Source organism: Nerophis ophidion, linkage group LG25 (assembly GCF_033978795.1).
Source record: "Nerophis ophidion isolate RoL-2023_Sa linkage group LG25, RoL_Noph_v1.0, whole genome shotgun sequence".
In the NCBI taxonomy this organism is placed as follows: domain Eukaryota; kingdom Metazoa; phylum Chordata; class Actinopteri; order Syngnathiformes; family Syngnathidae; genus Nerophis; species Nerophis ophidion.
Genome location: NC_084635.1, coordinates 27888448 through 27906743, shown reverse-complemented (window position 1 = coordinate 27906743; position 18296 = coordinate 27888448). Strand labels below are relative to the sequence as shown.

The following is an 18296-nucleotide window of genomic DNA, read 5'->3' as shown; positions in this document are numbered from 1 at the left end:
CCCCAAAAATACTTAGGGGAGTCGTGAGTAGGGATAAGTACTGAATTTTGTCGGTAGTTCAGCATATTGATTCATGTCTCGAGGTAATGTTGCAAGATTCAATACCAACAATACAAGTATGCCTGATAGGAAAGGCTGAAACTTAAAGTAAGGCTCCACTTTTCCATAATGTGCCAGAGTAATGCTAACTTACATTGACTTTGCCATGTACATCCTCCTTATTAGCATTCACGAGTTTACATGACAACATTCCATTTCATTACAAAATAGAGAAGGTGAATACATTGTCATGCAACTTGAACAACATGCACATTGACAAACATCTAGTTTACAGACTATCAGTAGCATCTATTTAGTTCATACTTGCCAACCCTCCCGAATTTTCCGAGAGACTCCCGAATTTCAGTGCCTCTGCCGAAAATCTCCCGAGACAACCATACTTCCGAATTTCTCCCGATTTCCAGCCGGACCTACCTGAGGACAGCCTGTCATCACGTCCGCTTTTCCTCCATATAAACAGCGTGCCAGCCCAGTCACGTTAATACATCTACGGCTTTTGGAGAGTGCACAACTGCACACAAAACAAGAGGGAGACTTTTGTATATGTCTCCGTTATCCATAGGTTTATCTATAACCCATAAAGTAGGCAGGCACGGAGCTATTTCTCAGCATGTGTTTATTCCAGCCTTAATACACTGACACACAACATCCGCAATCCCATCATGCATTGCTTCAAAACTACGGCAAGTAGTAATGTCCAAAAAAAGATAGTGACAGAGAATAGAACGAGGATGAAAAATTCAACCCTTAACTCACAAATCAAATGTCACAGATGCTGCCCATACCTATTCTCCTTTAAAGGCTTTGCCACTGGCTGCAAAGCATTGCACTTTCTAATACAGCAATGAGTAGAGATGAGTGTTATGTGTGTATATGTGAAAATAAATGAACACTGAAATTCAAGTATTTCTTTTATATATATATATATATATATATAAATATATATATATAAGTACACCCCTTAACCCCGCCCCCCACCCCGCCCCACCCCAATCTCCCGAATTCGGAGGTCTCAAGGTTGGCAAGTATGATTTCGTTTGAAATATCCCAGGCTACATTACCAAACATCTTTGATGATCAAGGCATGATCGTGACAATTCACGTTTTGTGTTGTTAGCCTTTTTTCCACCAAAAGTTCAGAAATGTAAAATTCCTGGGACCTTCAGTTCATAGAACTAAGGGTTCCTGTAGACTTGCAAGCTGATATGTTAACATGGAAATGTAATAATAATAATAATAATAGATTTTATTTGTAAAAAGCACTTTACATTGAACAAACAACCTCAAAGTGCTACAGTGTATTAAAAAAATTTAAGTTAAGAAATGTTTTTTATAATCCATCCATCCATTTTCTACCGCTTATTCCCTTTCAAATAATAATAATTAATAAAATATAAAAACTAGAACAGCCTAATAGCTAGAACTAGTATGCATATATCTATAAAAAGGCTTTTTTTTAAAAAGAAGGGTTTTTAAGCCTTTTTCAAAAGCATTCACAGTCTGTGGTGCCCTCAGGTGGTCAGGGAGAGCGTTCCACAGATTGGTAGCAGTGGAGCAGAAAGCCTGGTCTCCCATAGTTTGTAGCTTTGTCCTTGGAGGTTGGAGGAGGTTAGCCTGTTTGGAGCGGAGGTGTCATGTACAGGATTTGAGGGTGAGTAGTTCTTTGGGTTAGAGGGGGGCATTTCCATGGAGGCACTGGTGAGTTAGTAGGGAGACTTTTTATTCAACCCTGAGTGGAACAGGAAGCCAGTGAAGGGGATTTTAGAGTTGGTGTGATATGGTCGTATTTCCGCACTCCCATCAGGATGTAGCCTCACCCCTCTAAATGGAAGTACTCCAGCAGTAGGGTACACAGATTCTGTTTCAGATGCAAAATCTGGCATGACACAAATGAATTAATGCACAGTTTATTTTCATACAAAAACACTTTCTGACTGCTATTTTAAGAAAATGCAATAAATCCAACTGAGCAAGTTGCCATCCATGGACTTCCTAAAGTCGTGATAATCTAATGGTGATCTTGTGACCAAGAGGACAACATTTTAAACCTAAGTCTGGAAAGTTGGAAATGTAGGATAGGGGTTTTATTTCTCATTTCCAACTTTTCAGACTTCTTTTTAAAAGAAAAATTAAAGTAAAATCACTTTACAAAACATTTAGGTCTGCTGTATTTGTCACAATTAGGTAGATGCTTAGAGGCTGGGCACAGGATAACCCCCACACACCTACATGCTCGGAGGAAAACCACAGAGGCATCACATAAGGTCGATGGTTGAAGTGATTTAAGGTCTCACTCACCTGTTTATCAGCAGCATGGCGGTCAATGCATACATTTTGTAATCATTACCTTTAATGTTTATAAGGAAAACATATAAGGCAATCAATCACACACCCGGCCCACAGTAAATGCTTTACAAAGTTTCATTATATATTGTTACTAATACAGACTTTAATTTAGAAAACCTGTTCTCTGAAACCACTATTGATTCCATAAGCTTCCCAATGCGGGTGTTCTTAATTTGTTGGGGCTTATAAAAGTGCAATTTGGAGTCAGTGAAATATAGTAGTTCCAAGTACAATTACCTAGTCCTTTCCATTTGCTAATATTGGGAGGCAAAAACAGTACTTTGATGTTTTCTGGTACTATGCATTAAGTTTCGCAAATACATTTTTCTTTAGTTTGGTTCTCTGATATTCAAAGAGATGATTAAGTCAGATGACAAGACGTTTTATTGCAGGAGAGAGCACGTTCATTTTTGAGCAAGAGTTGATACAATACAAACAACGACAAATGTGAATACTTAAGATATGAATTTTCATTCGGTATTGTTATTTTATCTTGAGCTTTAAAAACAACTTTTCACGGCTATCACTACTAAGTGTGTGTGTTTGTGTAAATTGTACAGGGGTGTTGTTGACATGTCATTAGTCACACAGCCACCACTTTGTTTAGTCGTCTTTGTTGCTGGCAGTCAATGGACTGAGCCATGTCCAAAACATGGGTTAGGTAAACCTACTGCACTTACAGGCTGAAAAAACAAAGAAAGATGAAAAACTAACTAAGGCTTAAAGAAAATTAACTGACTTTTTTAATTACTTTTTAAGTTTGGTTGACTGTTAGCTCCATTATTTTATTCATCATGTCTATGTATTTAATTCAGTGGTTCTTAACCTGGGTTCGATCGAACCCTAGGGGTTCAGTGAGTCGGCCACAGGGGTTCGGCGGAGCCTCCGCCGCGGAAGTTAAGACTCACCCGACTCATCGTGTAAATAAAAACTTCTCCCTATCGGCGTATTATGGATACCGCCAAACAATGTTCCCTCTAATTTTCCATATGGCTTATTAGTGATTCCCAGAGCCCAAACACTTCGAGGTGCCACCTCAGTAGAAGCATTTTAGTCTCACCTTAAAACTCATTTGTAGCCTTTAAATAGACTCCCTTTTTAGACCAGTTGATCTGCAGTTTATTTTCTTTTTCTCCTCTGTCCCACTCTCCCTTGTGGAAGGGGTCCGGTCCAGTGGCCATGGATGAAGTACTGGCTGTCCTGAGTCGGGACCCAGCATGGACCACTCGTCCAGAGTCGGGACCCAGCCTGTGTATCGGCTGGGACATCTCTGCGTTGCGGATCCGCCTCCGCTTGGGGTGGTTTCCTGCTGTCTTCACTGTGGACGGGACTCTCTCTGCTGTGTTGGATCCACTTTGGACTGGACTCGCACGGTTGTGTTGGATCCACTATGGATTGAACTTTCACAGTATCATGTTAGACCCGCTCGACATCCATTGCTTTCGGTTTCCCTAGAGGGGGGGGGTTGCCCACATATGCGGTCCTCTCCAAGGTTTCTCATAGTCATCATTGTCACTGACGTCCCACTGGGTGTGAGTTTTCCTTGCCCTTATGTGGGCTCTACCGAGGATGTCGTTGTGGTATGTGTTGTGGTTTGTGCAGCCCTTTGAGACACTAGTGATTTAGGGCTGTATAAATAATCATTGATTGATTGATTAATATCTGAACTGGTCTCTCAAAGGCAACATCAGAAGTCACACTGATTTGCAGGTGTGTAATTTGTTGTGAGTTCATGCACTGTGTTGTTTTTTTTCATGCACGGTTCATTTTGTGCACTAGTAAGAAACATAACTTTGTCTTGAATTTGAAAAAAAAAACATTTTATTTTTCACTAAACAAGGGTTCAGGGAAAGCGCATAAGAAACTGGTTGGGTTCGTTACCTCAACAAGGTTAAGAACCACTGATTAAATTCCTACATATGTTAAATCAATATTTATCCATCTTGTTGCAGGTAGTGTATGAAGGGTGTATCTAAAATGTTGCATACATAATAAAAAAAACATTCTCCGACAATCTGTCTTCGCAGAATATTCTACCAAATAGGGGGCGACATAGCTCGGTTGGTAGAGCGGCCGTGCCAGCAACTTGAGAGCTGCAGGTTCGATCCCCGCTTCCGCCATCCTAGTCACTGCCGTTGTGTCTTTGGGCAAGACACTTTACCCACCTGCTCCCAGTGCCAACCACACTGGTTTAAATGTAAAAATTAGATATTGGGTTTTACTATGTAAAGCGCTTTAAGTCACTAGAGAAAAAGCGCTAAATAAATATAATTCACTTCACTACCATAGCAGGAAGTCGCTTCCTTGTCACATTTCAACATTGGAATTTGCTTATTTGACAAAATGTTGTGTTGTAAAAATGCATTTCAGTCAGAGAGGCTTGTCTCTCCCGTGATGATATGGAACATGAATGGGATGGTTGAAGACGTCCTAGGGTCTGATCTACTCTACTATCAAATCAAATCAAATCAAATCAACTTTATTCATAAAGCACATTTAAAGTTTACCACAGGGGTAGCCAAAGTGCTGTACAATGGGCAGGTTAAAAGATAATACGAGAACCGAGCAAACAACACAACACAAACAGAACATGATAAAAAATAAATTGATAAAACATAAAAATGTAAAAACAGACTCACAGCAGGTGTATAATGGGGCGCTATTGCAGGATGGATATCACTCAGTGTTAAAAGCCAAGGAATAAAAGTATGTTTTTAAGAGAGATTTAAAAACAGGAAGAGAGGAGGCTTGTCTAACACTCAGAGGTAGGTCGTTCCAGAGCTTGGGAGCAGCAGTGGCGAAAGCTCTGTCACCTCTAAGCTTCAGCCTTGTGTCATTGACCGTCAGTAGCAGCTGATCGGCTGATCTTACGGATCGGGTGGGGCAGTAAGGCTGAAGGAGCTCGGAGAGATATGTTGGCGCGAGGTTGTTTGGACATTTAAAAACAAATAGGAGTTTAAAATTGATTCGATAACGCACAAGGAGCCGTCGAAGGGACGCTAATATAGAGGTGATGTGCTCACGTCTGCGGGTCTGTGATAGCAGATGAGCAGCAGAGTTCTGCACGAGCTGCAGGCGGGCGAGGGAGGCCTGGCCAATGCCTACATACAGGACATTGCAGTAGTCTAAACCATTCCAGATAAAGGCGTGAATTAATTTCTCGAGATCATGTCCTGACAGAAGCAGTTTCACTTTCGCTATTTGGCGTAATCGATAAAAGCTTTTTTGAACGACGCTGCTGATTTGTTTTTCGAATTTAAAATCTGGGTCTAACTTTACCCCCAGGTTTGTGACACAGTCGCTGAGATACGGGGTCAGAATGCCGAGGTCAAAGTTGGGGGAGGGAGAGCGACATAACTTCTGTTTTATCTTGATTTATCTAAAGCAGACCTAGGCAATTACTTTGACACGGTGGCCACATTGGCGTAGGTAAATATGCGTGTGTGTGTGTGTGTGTGTGTGTGTGTGTGTGTGTCCAAAATGTATTTCGATACTTTTATAAAAAAGGGGACCACAAAAAAATTGCATTATTGGCTTTATTTTAACAAAAAAATCTTACAGTACAATAAACATATGTTTGTTATTGCAATCGAAGAACATTTTTGTCCTTATATTGGGGGTTAAATCACCAAAAATGATTCCGGGGCGCGGCACCGCTGCTGCCCACTGCTCCCCTCACCTCCCAGGGGGTGATCAAGGGGATGGGTCAAATGCAGAGGACACATTTCACCACACCGAATGTGTGTGTGACAATCATTGGTACTTTAACTTTAATTTATATAAAATAGTGAACATACAAACAATTTGTCTTTTAGTAGTAAGTAAGCAAACAAAGGCACCTAATTAGTCTGCTGACTTATGCAGTAACATATTGTGTCATTTCTCATTCGCTTATTTTGTAAAAAATTATAAAGGGCAAGCTCTAAAAAGGGATTATTAATCTACTTGTTCATTTACTGTTAATATCTGCTTATTTTCTCTTTTAACATGTTCTATTTACACTTCTGTTAAAATGAAATAAACAGTATTTCTGCTGTTGTTTGGATACTTTAGTTTTGGATGATACCACAAATTTAAATATCAATCTGATACCAAGTAGTTACAGGGTCATACAATGCTCATACCGTATTTCCTTGAATTTTCGCCAGGGCGCTAATTAATTTAAAACCTCTTCTCACTCCTGCGTTTACCAAAGGCATTATAAACTTGAGTGTGATGTAAGGACACCACCATGAAAAGCACATTTAATAAAAAAAAAGGTTGTTATGGTCTTACCTTTACTTATAAATGAAGTCCATGTGCAGCTCCTTCTGATCAAAAGCATCGATAACTTGTTTATAGAAGTCTTCCTTATCTTTCTTCAGTTTTAAAAGTCTCTCTGTCTCGATGGAGATCTTCCTTTATTACCTCCTGCTTCCATTGAAAGTCCAATGTAGAAAACTGTTTTCTTTTAGATATGTAATCCTCCATGTTACAAATGCAATCGAGAGGAAAAAATAAACATTCGCTGCTCACTCTTGCTTCTTGTTGTCACTTCTTCTACAGCCGAGTAGTGGCAAGAAGGATCACCAGCGCGGGAGTCATTTAATGACTCATATTTGACACACGCAGCTACCGTATATTAATAAAACATAGCTGCTTACTGTTCTTTTTTGCATATTCCATAGCTTGGACCTTAAATCCTTTTGAATAGCTCTTCATCTTCTTCCCTTTATGCGATTTCAGATTATTGAAATCAGCCTCCTCCATTTTGAAAATGATGACTCGTGACGTCACGAGTTTGACCAGCGGAAATTCTAGGCATATGCTAACTATTTTGCGAAACGAGTTTGACCCGGCGGAAATTCTAGACATGCGCTAATAAAAATAATATTTTGCGAAATGAGTTTGACCCGGCGTTAATCTTAAACCGGCGGTAATGCTAAGCATGCGCTAATTGTTTTGCGAAACAAGTTTGACACGGCAGTAATTCAAGGCAGGCGCATACTATATACCCAGCGGCAATTCAAGGAAATACGGTAATTTAAGTTCTCATGTGTCCTGGGATGTATTTCCGGAGTTTATGAATATAATATGAATTTTAAAAAAAAAGAAAAGAAAAAGATTTGGTGATGTTAAAAAATATTTATGTAATCATAGAAGTATCAACTCGATACGCTGTTGTACTTGGTATCATTACAGTGGATGTCAGGTGTCGATCCACCCATGGCATTTGTTTACATTCTGACACTGGTGAGCTAATGTATCCCCCTATGGTGTGTAGTGAAGCATGTTTAGGTATTCCTCATTCTCCAGTAATAATGTTACTTGTAAAAAACTCATTTTATTTATTGCCAAGGAGGCGAGCATTTGTAATTTTGAAGAAGCTAAAACACTGCCGAATGCGGATGAACATTACCCGCTTACTAGCTAGCCATGTTTTAAAGCACTTCTTCCTGTGTGTGTTACTGTGGTATAGCTTCACCTTAACGTTAGTTTTTAGCCAAACTGCGTCCATTCTACCTTTTCTGTCTACACTGTTTGGCTTGTAAGTATTCCGTGGTTATGTTCTGCCAAACATGCTCCTCTGCTCGTAAAAACAGCAATGACGCGACCTGTTGACGATGTGCCGTCATGCCTGGAAAAAAAAAAAAATTGGCGAACCGGTAATTTTCAAACACAGTATAGTTGTTATGGTTTGCAGAGGGGAGGTGACGGCAACTGACACCAGGGTTTTTTTTGATGTATTTATTTTATATATATAGACCATATATATGTAGTAATCAAACAACGCTAAATATACTAACTAAGGAAATGAAGTGTGACAAAATCCAAGAGTGTGTACGGTGTAAGGCTATGTGTTTTAGATTAGCTGTTGAGTGTTACCGTAAATGTTGAACGAGATACGAGGAAGTCCAGGGAGAGAGAAGTCTACAGGGCCGAGTCCAAAGCCAGGGAAGTCAAGGATCGAGGGAGGCAGTCAGAATCCAGAGGGAGATCCCGTAAAAAGTGAGACGCACAGCTCACTTTCCAGGCGACGGAGGGTCTTGCGGGGGCGACACAGGAAAACACACTGAGAACACAGAGGGGCAAAACACAGAGAGAGCAGGATTGCATCAAGCAGGATGATCGCTTACTGAAAGCCAACAGAAAACTATACTCCGGCGCCGCAAGGCAGGTTGTGCGAGCTTATGAAGGCAGCTCATTCATCCTTGACAGGTGCGCTGATTACAGATCTCCTGCAGCCGTGTGGAGGTGCGCCCGCAGCGGAGAGGAAATGTCCGTGGGCGTGGCCCGCGGTGCTCTCACTGGCGCGCACAGACAGAGCGGCTTTGGCTGGAGTCTGAGCTGTAACAATAGTACCTTTTTTGATTCAAAATTGCCGCGATACTACATTAGGACCGATATGCCGCACAACTCTAATACATATTCGTATGGACTACAGACATATATACACACATATACAAACCCTGTTTCAATATGAGTTGGGAAATTGTGTTGGATGTAAATATAAACGGAATACAATGATTTGCAAATCCTTTTCAACCCATATTCAATTGAATGCACTACAAGGACAAGATATTTCATGTTCAAACTCATAAACTTTGTTTTTTTTTTGCAAATAATAATTAACTTAGAATTTCATGACTGCAACACGTGCCAAAGTAGTTGGGAAAGGGCATGTTCACCACTGTGTTACATCACCTTTTCTTTTAACAACACTCAATAAACGTTTGAGAAATGAGGAAACTAATTATTGAAGCTTTGAAGGTGGAATTTTCCCCCATTCTTGGTTTATGTAGAGCTTTAGTCATTCAACAGTCCGGGTCTCTGCTGTTGTATTTTACGCTTCATAATGCGCCACACATTTTCAAAGGGGGACAGGTCTGGGCTGCAGGCGGGCCAGGAAAGTACCCGCACTCTTTTACTACGAAACCCACGTTGTTGTAACACGTGGCTTGGAGTTGTCTTGCTGAAATAAGCAGGGGCGTCCATGATAACGTTGCTTGGATGACAACATATGTTGCTCCACAACCTGTAAGGACCGTTCAGCATTAATTGTGTAAGTTACCCATACCTTGGCCATTAATGCACCTCCATACTATCACATATGCTGACTTTTAAACTTTGCGCCTATAACAATCCGGATGGTTATTTTCCTCTTTGTTCCGGAGGACACAACGTCCACAGTTTCCAAATAAAATTTGAAATGTGGACTTGTCAGACCACAGACCACTTTTCCACTTTGCATCAGTACATCTTAGGTGAGCTCGGGCCCAGCGAAGCCAGCGGCGTTCCTTGGTGTTGTTGATAAAAGGGTTTTGCTTTGCATAGCATAGTTTTAACTTGCATTTACAGATGTAGCAACCAACTGTAGTTACTGAGAGTGGTTTTATGAAGTGTTCCTGAGCCCATGTGGTGATATCCTTTACACACTGATGTCAGTATTTGATTCAATACCGCCTGAGGGATCAAAGCTCCGTAATATCATCCCTTACGTGCAGTGATTTCTCCAGAATCTCTGAACCATTTGATGATTTTACGGACCGTAGATTGTAAAATCCCTAAATTCCTTGCAATAGCTTGTTGAGAAATGTTGTTCTTAAACTGTTCGATAATTTGCTTACAAATTGGTGACCCTCGCCCCATATTTGTTTGTGAGTGACTCAGCATTTCATGGAAGCTGCTTTTATACCCAATCATGGCACCCACCTGTTCCCAATTAGCCTGCGCACTTGTGGGATGTTCCAAATAGGTGTTTGATGAGCATTCCTCAACATTATCAGTATTTATTGCCACCTTTCCCAACTTCTTTGTCACGTGTTGCCGGCATCTAATTGTAAAGTATGGATGGATGATTATTTACAAAAAAAAATGTTTATCCGTTTGAACATCAAATATGTTGTCGTTGTAGCATATTTAACTGAATATGGGTTGAAAATTATGTGCAAATCATTGTATTCCGTTTATATCTACATCTAACACAATTTCCCAACTCATATGGAAACGGGGTTTGTAGATAAGAGACATTTAATCCACAAAGAGAAAGCAAAAATCCAAAAATTGGGGAAGTTCATGGCCACTTGAAGAAAAACTTAACGTAGAATAGAAAGAAAGAGAGTAAGGAGGAGCCAGCATACTATACAAACCTATTGTCTACTATTGAGAGAGATAAGTTGTTGCTAATAGCGAACAAAGTACCCGTGCTGAGTGAGTGGCAAGACTGAGTATACAAGTAACAGAAAACAGCCGGTTTTCTGTCAGTATCAGGGAGTGAGGGAGCTTGAATCTTGACGGACAGGATGGGTGAGGTGGGCGTAGCTAGAGTCATAGGGGGCGGAGCTTTACGCCAACTGGCGTCTTTAATGGTAGCCATGTCCATGAAGTCAGCAAATGGAGATTTATTGACATTACGTTGATGCTGGCGAGCTAGCTTTAGCCACTTCAACAATGTCCATACAGTCATCAATGGTAGGATGAATGTCACAGAGTGGGGGCGGACTCATGCGGTCAGGAAAACAAGAAGCTCTGTGTGAAATGAGCACGGCACGTGCACACGCATGTCGCCCGCGCCTGCGTGAACACGTATCTGGAGCTGGAGGTGGGATGTCATCGGACTGTGACGGGTCTAAGCCTCGACTATGCTGGATGACACCCCAGGCCATGTAAACAGAAGCAAGGTGTGTGTTTGTCATACCGTCCTCGGGCTGAATTGGCGAGGCAGAAGCAGCTGTTTGGATCTGGCGAAGAGGAAGCCCGTTCGGAATGAGCGCCGGAGACGATCTGTGCGTGTGTTGAAAGCGGGAAAGGCAGTGGCTTTCTGCTTCCATCACCTTCGCCAGGGAGATCTTACTCAAGCGCCTCTTCTCCTCTTTCGCCAAGGTTAGAGGGAGTAAGCCTTCATCTCCCTCCAGATCCTTCTCTTGTCTTTCCTGTAAAAGAAAACCTTGTTCAACGGGTAGTGAGTTGAATTATATTTATATAGCGCTTTTCTCTAGTGACTCAAAGCGCTTTACATAGTGAAACCCAATATCGAAGTTACATTTTAAACCAGTGTGGGTGGCACTGGGAGCAGGTGGGTAAAGTGCCTTGCCCAAGGACACAACGGCAGTGACGAGGATGGCAGAAGCGGGAATCGAACCTGCAACCCTCAAGTTGCTGGCACGGCCACGCTACCAACTGAGCTATGCCACCCCGTACTTTCTATTATGCTCAGGTTGTACAGTCGCGACTTTGTATTCCCCAGGATGCGGAAAGACAGGCAAAGAAAGGAAGTAGGGAGGAGAAACCATACTATTCAAACCTACTGTCGTTCACCGAACATCCATCTATCCATCCATTATCTACCGCTTATTCCCTTCCGGTTTGTGTGGGGCGATGGAGCCTATCTCAGCTAGGAAACCGAGGATGTGGTGTCCTCCAGAACAAAGAGGAAAATGACCATTCGGATTGCTATAGGCGCAAAGTTCAAAAGCCAGCATGTGTGATGGTATGGGGGTGTATTAGGGCCCAAGGCATGGGTAATTTACACATTTGTGAAGGCACCATTAATGCTGAAAGGTACATACAGGTTTTGGAGCAACATATGTTGTCATCCAAACAACGTTATCATGGACGCCCCTGCTTATTTCAGCAAGACAAGTTTTACATCAGTTTGGCTTCGTAAAAAAAGAGTGCGGGTACTTTCCTGGCCCGCCTGCAGTCCAGACCTGTCTCCCATGGAAAATGTGTGGCGCATTATGAAGCGTAAAATACGACAGTGGAGACCCCGGACTGTTGAACGACTGAAGCTCTACATAAAACAAGAATGGGAAAGATTTCCACTTTCAAAGCTTCAACAATTAGTTTCCTCAGTTCCCAAACGTTTATTGAGTGTTGTTAAAAGAAAAGGTGATATAACACAGTGGTGAACATGCCCTTTCCCAACTACTTTGGCACGTGTTGCAGGCATGAAATTCTACGTTAATTATTATTTGCAAAAAAAAATAAAAAAAAATGTATGAGTTTGAACATCAAATATATTGTCTTTGTAGTGCATTTAATTGAATATGGTTTGAAAAGGATTTGCAAATCATTGTATTACGTTTATATTTACATCTAACACAATTTCCCAACTCATATGGAAACAGGGTTTGTACACAGATACTAAAAAAAATATAATTTAATTAAATAAACTTTGGAAGAGTGTGTTAGTGTTTAATTTAATTACTTGATATTAAAACATTTTCAGTTCCATAATATATTGTCATTGGACTTGAAATCTGTTCAGCTCTGAAGCCAAAAAAATCAGATCAGGATCGGACAAAGGTGTGTTGGTATGGCCAGATAGTGCAGGATGGTCTTCCCGAAGTCTTCATGTCAGAGTTTCAGCTGTCTCCACACATCTCTTCAGGTCTGTGAGATCCGTTGCTTGGACAAAAGTTGGGTGAATCCTTGTGAAGAAGTGACAAAGACTGAAAGAGAACCCTTTGAAAGTGGAGGAAGGATGTTTATCAAGATGTTAATCAAGTGCTAAATAAAGACAAATTATGATGGACATTATGCTGTAAAGATAGTAGAGATTATTAGATACAATCAGGGGAAAGACAGTACAAACAATTGAAATGTATCTCCGCAGGCAATTTTTCCAGTGAATAATTTATGTTAAAGAATCTTAACTTACATCTGAGATATATTTTTCTCTGTTTGAAGGAAAACTTAAGAGTGAAAAGATGCTTGTGTTTTTTATGTTGGATAAAATGTAATGCAAACAAGACTTCAAACCGTCTGAGAGCAGATATCACAAAGTCTTGATGTGCACACATGTTTCAGAAATTGTAGCGATAATATTCAACTTAAATTGTATGCCTTTTAAGGCCAGATATCTACCAAAACAAATGTGAGAGAAGGATAAAAAGATGTCTATTTTGAACTTTTTAGAAAAATAGACGCGATGTGAAGAGTCACAGTCTATGCATGGGGTTGTTGGGTTATTCACACTTCTTAAAGGGGAACATTATCACCAGACCTATGTAAGCGTCAATATATACCTTGATGGTGCAGAAAAAAGACCATATATTTTTTCATCCGATTTCCGAACTCTAAATGGGTGCATTTTGGCGAATTAAACGCCTTTCTGTTTATCGCTCATCTGGTGATGACGTCAGAACGTGGCGTCTCCGAGGTAATACAGCCACCATTTTCATTTTCAACACATTACAAACACCGGGTCTCAGCTCTGTTATTTTCCGTTTTTTCGACTACCTTTGTAACCTTGGAGACATCATGCCTCGCCGGTGTGTTGTCAGAGGGTGTAACAACACTAACATGGAGGGATTCAAGTTGCACCACTGGCCCGAAGATGCGGAAGTGTCTGCCGCCAGACCCCCATTGAATGTTCCAAAGTGACTCCACATTTTACCGGCGATGACAGACATGGCACAGAGATATATGGATAACCTGCAGATGCATTTGCAACGATAAAGTCAACAAAATCACAAAGGTGAGTTTTGTTGATGTTGACTGCAAGTTAATCGATGCTAACATGCTAAGCTAATCGATGCTACCATGCTATTTACCGGCGGTGCTAAAGCAGACATAGCACAGAGATGTATGGATAACCTGCAGATGCATTTGCAACTATATTACGTTTCCTTCCACCCACATTTAATGCGAAAAAAACACTTACCAATCGACGGATTTTAGGTCCTCCAGTGTCAAAAGATGCGAAAGTCCTGATCGTTTGGTCCGCACATTTTACCAGCGATGCTAACGCAGCTATTCGGCCAGGCTATTGCTATGAATAGCGTCAATAGCTATTGCTCAATAGCTTCAGTTTCTTTTTCAATACTTTCATACTCCAACCATCCGTTTCATCCATCCATCCATTTTCTACCGCTTATTCCCTTTCGGGGTCGCGGGGGGCGCTGGCGCCTATCTCAGCTACAATCGGGCGGAAGGCGGGGTACACCCTGGACAAGTCGCCACCTCATCACAATACATGCGTAATCTGTTGAATCGCTTAAACCGCTGAAATCTGAGTCTGAATCCGAGCTAATGTCGCTATATCTTGCTGTGGTATCTGCCATTGTTTGTTTACGTTGGCAGCACTGTATGACGTCACAGGGAAATGGATAGTCGCATCGCAAATAGCGAAAATCAAGCACTTTAAAGCTTTTTTTAGGGATATTCTGGGACCGGAAAAATTTAGAAAAAAAATTCTAAAAATACAACAAGCCACTGGGAACTGATTTTTATTGTTTTCAACCGATTTTAAATTGTGATAATTTTCCCCTTTAATCTCTATTCAGGGTTTTCCTGTCTAATGTTAGAAACAGCATTCCACCTCCAAATTTAAAATCTCACAAGTCACAGAAAAACGTCTTTACAGGAAGTTACAGGTCCCGTTTTGGGTCTATCAGAGGGAAAATGACTGTGTCTGTCGAAGTTATCTCAGAGAAACCCCAAACAACGGACTAACATCAAAAGCTGAAATTCCATCACAAAGTTATGCGCAGAAAACAGTTAAGTAGGCAAGATTCAATATGGGCGTGGCTTTTGAGCAAGATGGCTGCAACTGTTTCTCTCTGCTGAAAGGCCTAAGGAAATCCACTAAAATCATCAAACTGCACTGACATCCAACAAAAGTCCAGACTGCTCGAAAAACAATGACTACCAATGCAAAGTTAGCAGCTGAAATGGTGGGAATTAAAGATTCCCTAAACTTTATGTCAAGGGAACTCAGTGAAGTGGTGGAACAACAGAGGAAACTGACAGGCCTCATGGAGGAGATCAGGCAGCTAAAGGCTATCATCCAACACAAGAATGAACGGATTGAGCTCTTAGAACAAAGAGTGGATGATTTGGAACAGTATTCCAGAGCTGATGACCTTGTGGTCACCGGCTTGGAGACCAGGCATCGGAGTTATGCCCGGGTTGCTGGCCCACCTGATGACAAGCATGGTGAGGATGCACCATCTGAGGAGCTTGACACCTTGGAGCAACAAGTGGTACGCTACATGAAGAGTAAACATATTCCTCTGGAGAGTCAGCACATATCAGCATGTCACATTATTCCAAGTAAGGACAAAAAAAACAAGCCTAAAGTCATCATCACGTTTGCAAATAGAAAGCACAAAGTGGACATTTTGAAGGCAGCTAAAAAACTTAAAGGCACTGGAGTTTATCTAAATGAGCACCTGACAAAGAAAAATGCGGAAATTGCTTGGACAGGCCGGATCCTCAAAAAGCAAAATAAAATCCAATCGACCTGGACCAGGAATGGAAAAGTTTTCATCCGGACAAACGGACCACCAGAACAAGCCAAAGTGATTGTGATGAGAACAATGAAAGACCTGGATCAGTACAAATGAACATAGTGAGTGCATTTTTCATTTTCTTTTTTTTCTTTTTTTGCTTGATAATTGGATCTCCTGTAAGGAACTCATGACTCTTTCTTTCAAGACTAAAGCCCTATCAAGTGTTGATTACACAGAACGTGGCACATTTGATTTTCAGAATGAAGTGGATCCAGAGACTCATTTATTTAAGCATGTTAAGGATTCTTGCCAGTATTATACTGAGGAACAACTTGATGACGCAAGCATAGAAAATACATTTTCTTTGATTCATTTTAATTGTAGAAGTCTACCAAAACACTTTGCTAAAATCAAAGATGTTTTAGAGTCCCTTAAAGGTAGATTTAAAGTCATTGCTTTATCTGAAACATGGATAAAGAAAGACAAGGAGGTTGATCTGAAATTAAAGGACTATGATCTGTATGTCACTAACAGAGACAATAGGACTGGAGGAGGGGTGGCCCTCTATATATATAATGAACTTAAATGCAGACCAGTTAAATGTATGACAATGGCCATAAATGATTTACTGGAGTGTGTAGCTGTTGAGATAGAATTACAACAAAACAGAAACATTGTTGTTGCATGTGTATATAGAAAACCAGGATCAAAAGTGGAAACCTTCATGGATAAATTAGAGGAAATGATTAATGGTTTAAATAAAAATAAAACTATTGTAATTTGTGGAGATTATAATATTGATCTTCTAAAGGAGGATTCACATAAACAAACATCAGATTTTTTTGAGATATTATATGAAAAAGGGCTGTACCCATTAATTACAAAGCCTAGCAGAATAACCACAACTAGTGCAACCTTAATAGACAATATCTTTACAAATGTTTTAGGGATTCACATCACTACTGGGTTAGTGATAAATGACATAAGTGATCATCTGCCTATATTTGCAATATTTGACTATCAATTCCCTAAAAGAACATACTATCAAATACTTAAGAGGAAAAGAAGTGTCAACCATATTAACAACTTTAGGGATGACCTATTAAAACAAGAGTGGAAAGAGGTGTACACAGACGATATAAATACTGCCTATGATTCTTTTCTTAAACATTATATTACTCTGTATAACAAGCATTGTCCTGAGGTTCCATGCAGATCTAAACAAAGGCAAAATAATGCACCTTGGATGACAAACAGTTTGAAAAATGCATGTAAAAAGAAAAATAGACTTTATAAGGAGTTTATCAAATCAAGAACAGAGAATGCTGAAAAACGATATAAAAACTACAAAAACAAGTTGACCAATATATTGAGACAAGCAAAAAGGGAATATTACAAAAGAATGTTGCATGAAAATAAAAATAACATAAAGGCTACATGGAATATTTTAAATAAAGCAATAGGGAATAGGACAAGGCGAACAGAACTACCTAGATGTTTTAAAAAAGATAATATGTTAATTGAAAACAAAGATGAAATTGGCAATGAATTGAATCAATTCTTTGTAAATGTAGGACCTAGCTTAGCAAACAAAATACCTAGAGCTAATGATCAATCAGGGGATGTCTGGAAAAGGGAAAATAGGGTTATGCAGTCAATGTTTCTTAGTGAAGTGACTGAGAATGAAATATTATCTGTGGTTTACAAACTAAAAAACAAGACCTCAATAGACAATGAGGGCATTGACATGAGTTTAATAAAAAACACAATTGATTGCATCATTAAACCATTGCATTATATAATTAATTGTTCTTTTAAAGTAGGAGTTTTCCCAGACAGTATGAAAACTGCTAAGGTTATACCTATATTTAAAACCGGAGATAAACATACATTTGGTAATTATAGACCAGTATCTCTCTTATCCCAATTTTCAAAAGTGCTTGAAAAACTGTTTGTTAATAAATTAGACTGTTTTATTGAAAAACATAAATTATTAAATGAAAATCAGTATGGATTTCGATCAAACAGGTCTACGAGCTTGGCCATCATGAACATTATTGAAGAGATTACAACTGCAGTTGATCAAAATAAATACACAATAGGAGTGTTCATTGATTTAAAGAAGGCATTCGACACTGTAGATCATCAAATTCTCATTTCTAAATTATATACTTATGGAGTCAGAGGAGTTGCACTGGACTGGTTAACCAGTTATTTACATCAACGACAGCAATATGTTGAGATCGATGATCATAGGTCAGAATGTATGAATATTGAATGTGGAATTCCACAAGGTTCGATTTTAGGACCCAAACTTTTTACTTTATATATAAATGATATTTGTGAGGTTTCGAAAATTTTACAGTGCGTATTATTCGCAGACGATACAAATTTATACTGTTCAGGAGATGACTTGAACATTTTAGCCAATAATATTAAAGAGGAAATGGTTAAACTAAAATTGTGGTTTGATATAAATAAATTATCTTTAAATTTGGAAAAGACTAAGTATATGGTATTCGGTAATAAAAGAAAGATGGAAGTTAGTTTATCCATAAACAATGTGAAAATTGAGAAGGTGTCTGAAATCAGATTTCTTGGGGTCATCTTAGATGAAAAGTTGACATGGAAAGCTCATATAATGCATGTGAAAAATAAGGTATCTAAAAGTTT

General features: G+C 39.8%; 1 protein-coding gene across 4 annotated transcripts in view; it reads left to right on the top strand.

The window, feature by feature from the left end:
• Positions 1–18296, top strand: part of LOC133542931 (multiple epidermal growth factor-like domains protein 11) — a 445750-nt gene that overhangs the window by 205331 nt on the left and 222123 nt on the right. The gene's annotated exons all lie outside the window — the stretch shown is intronic.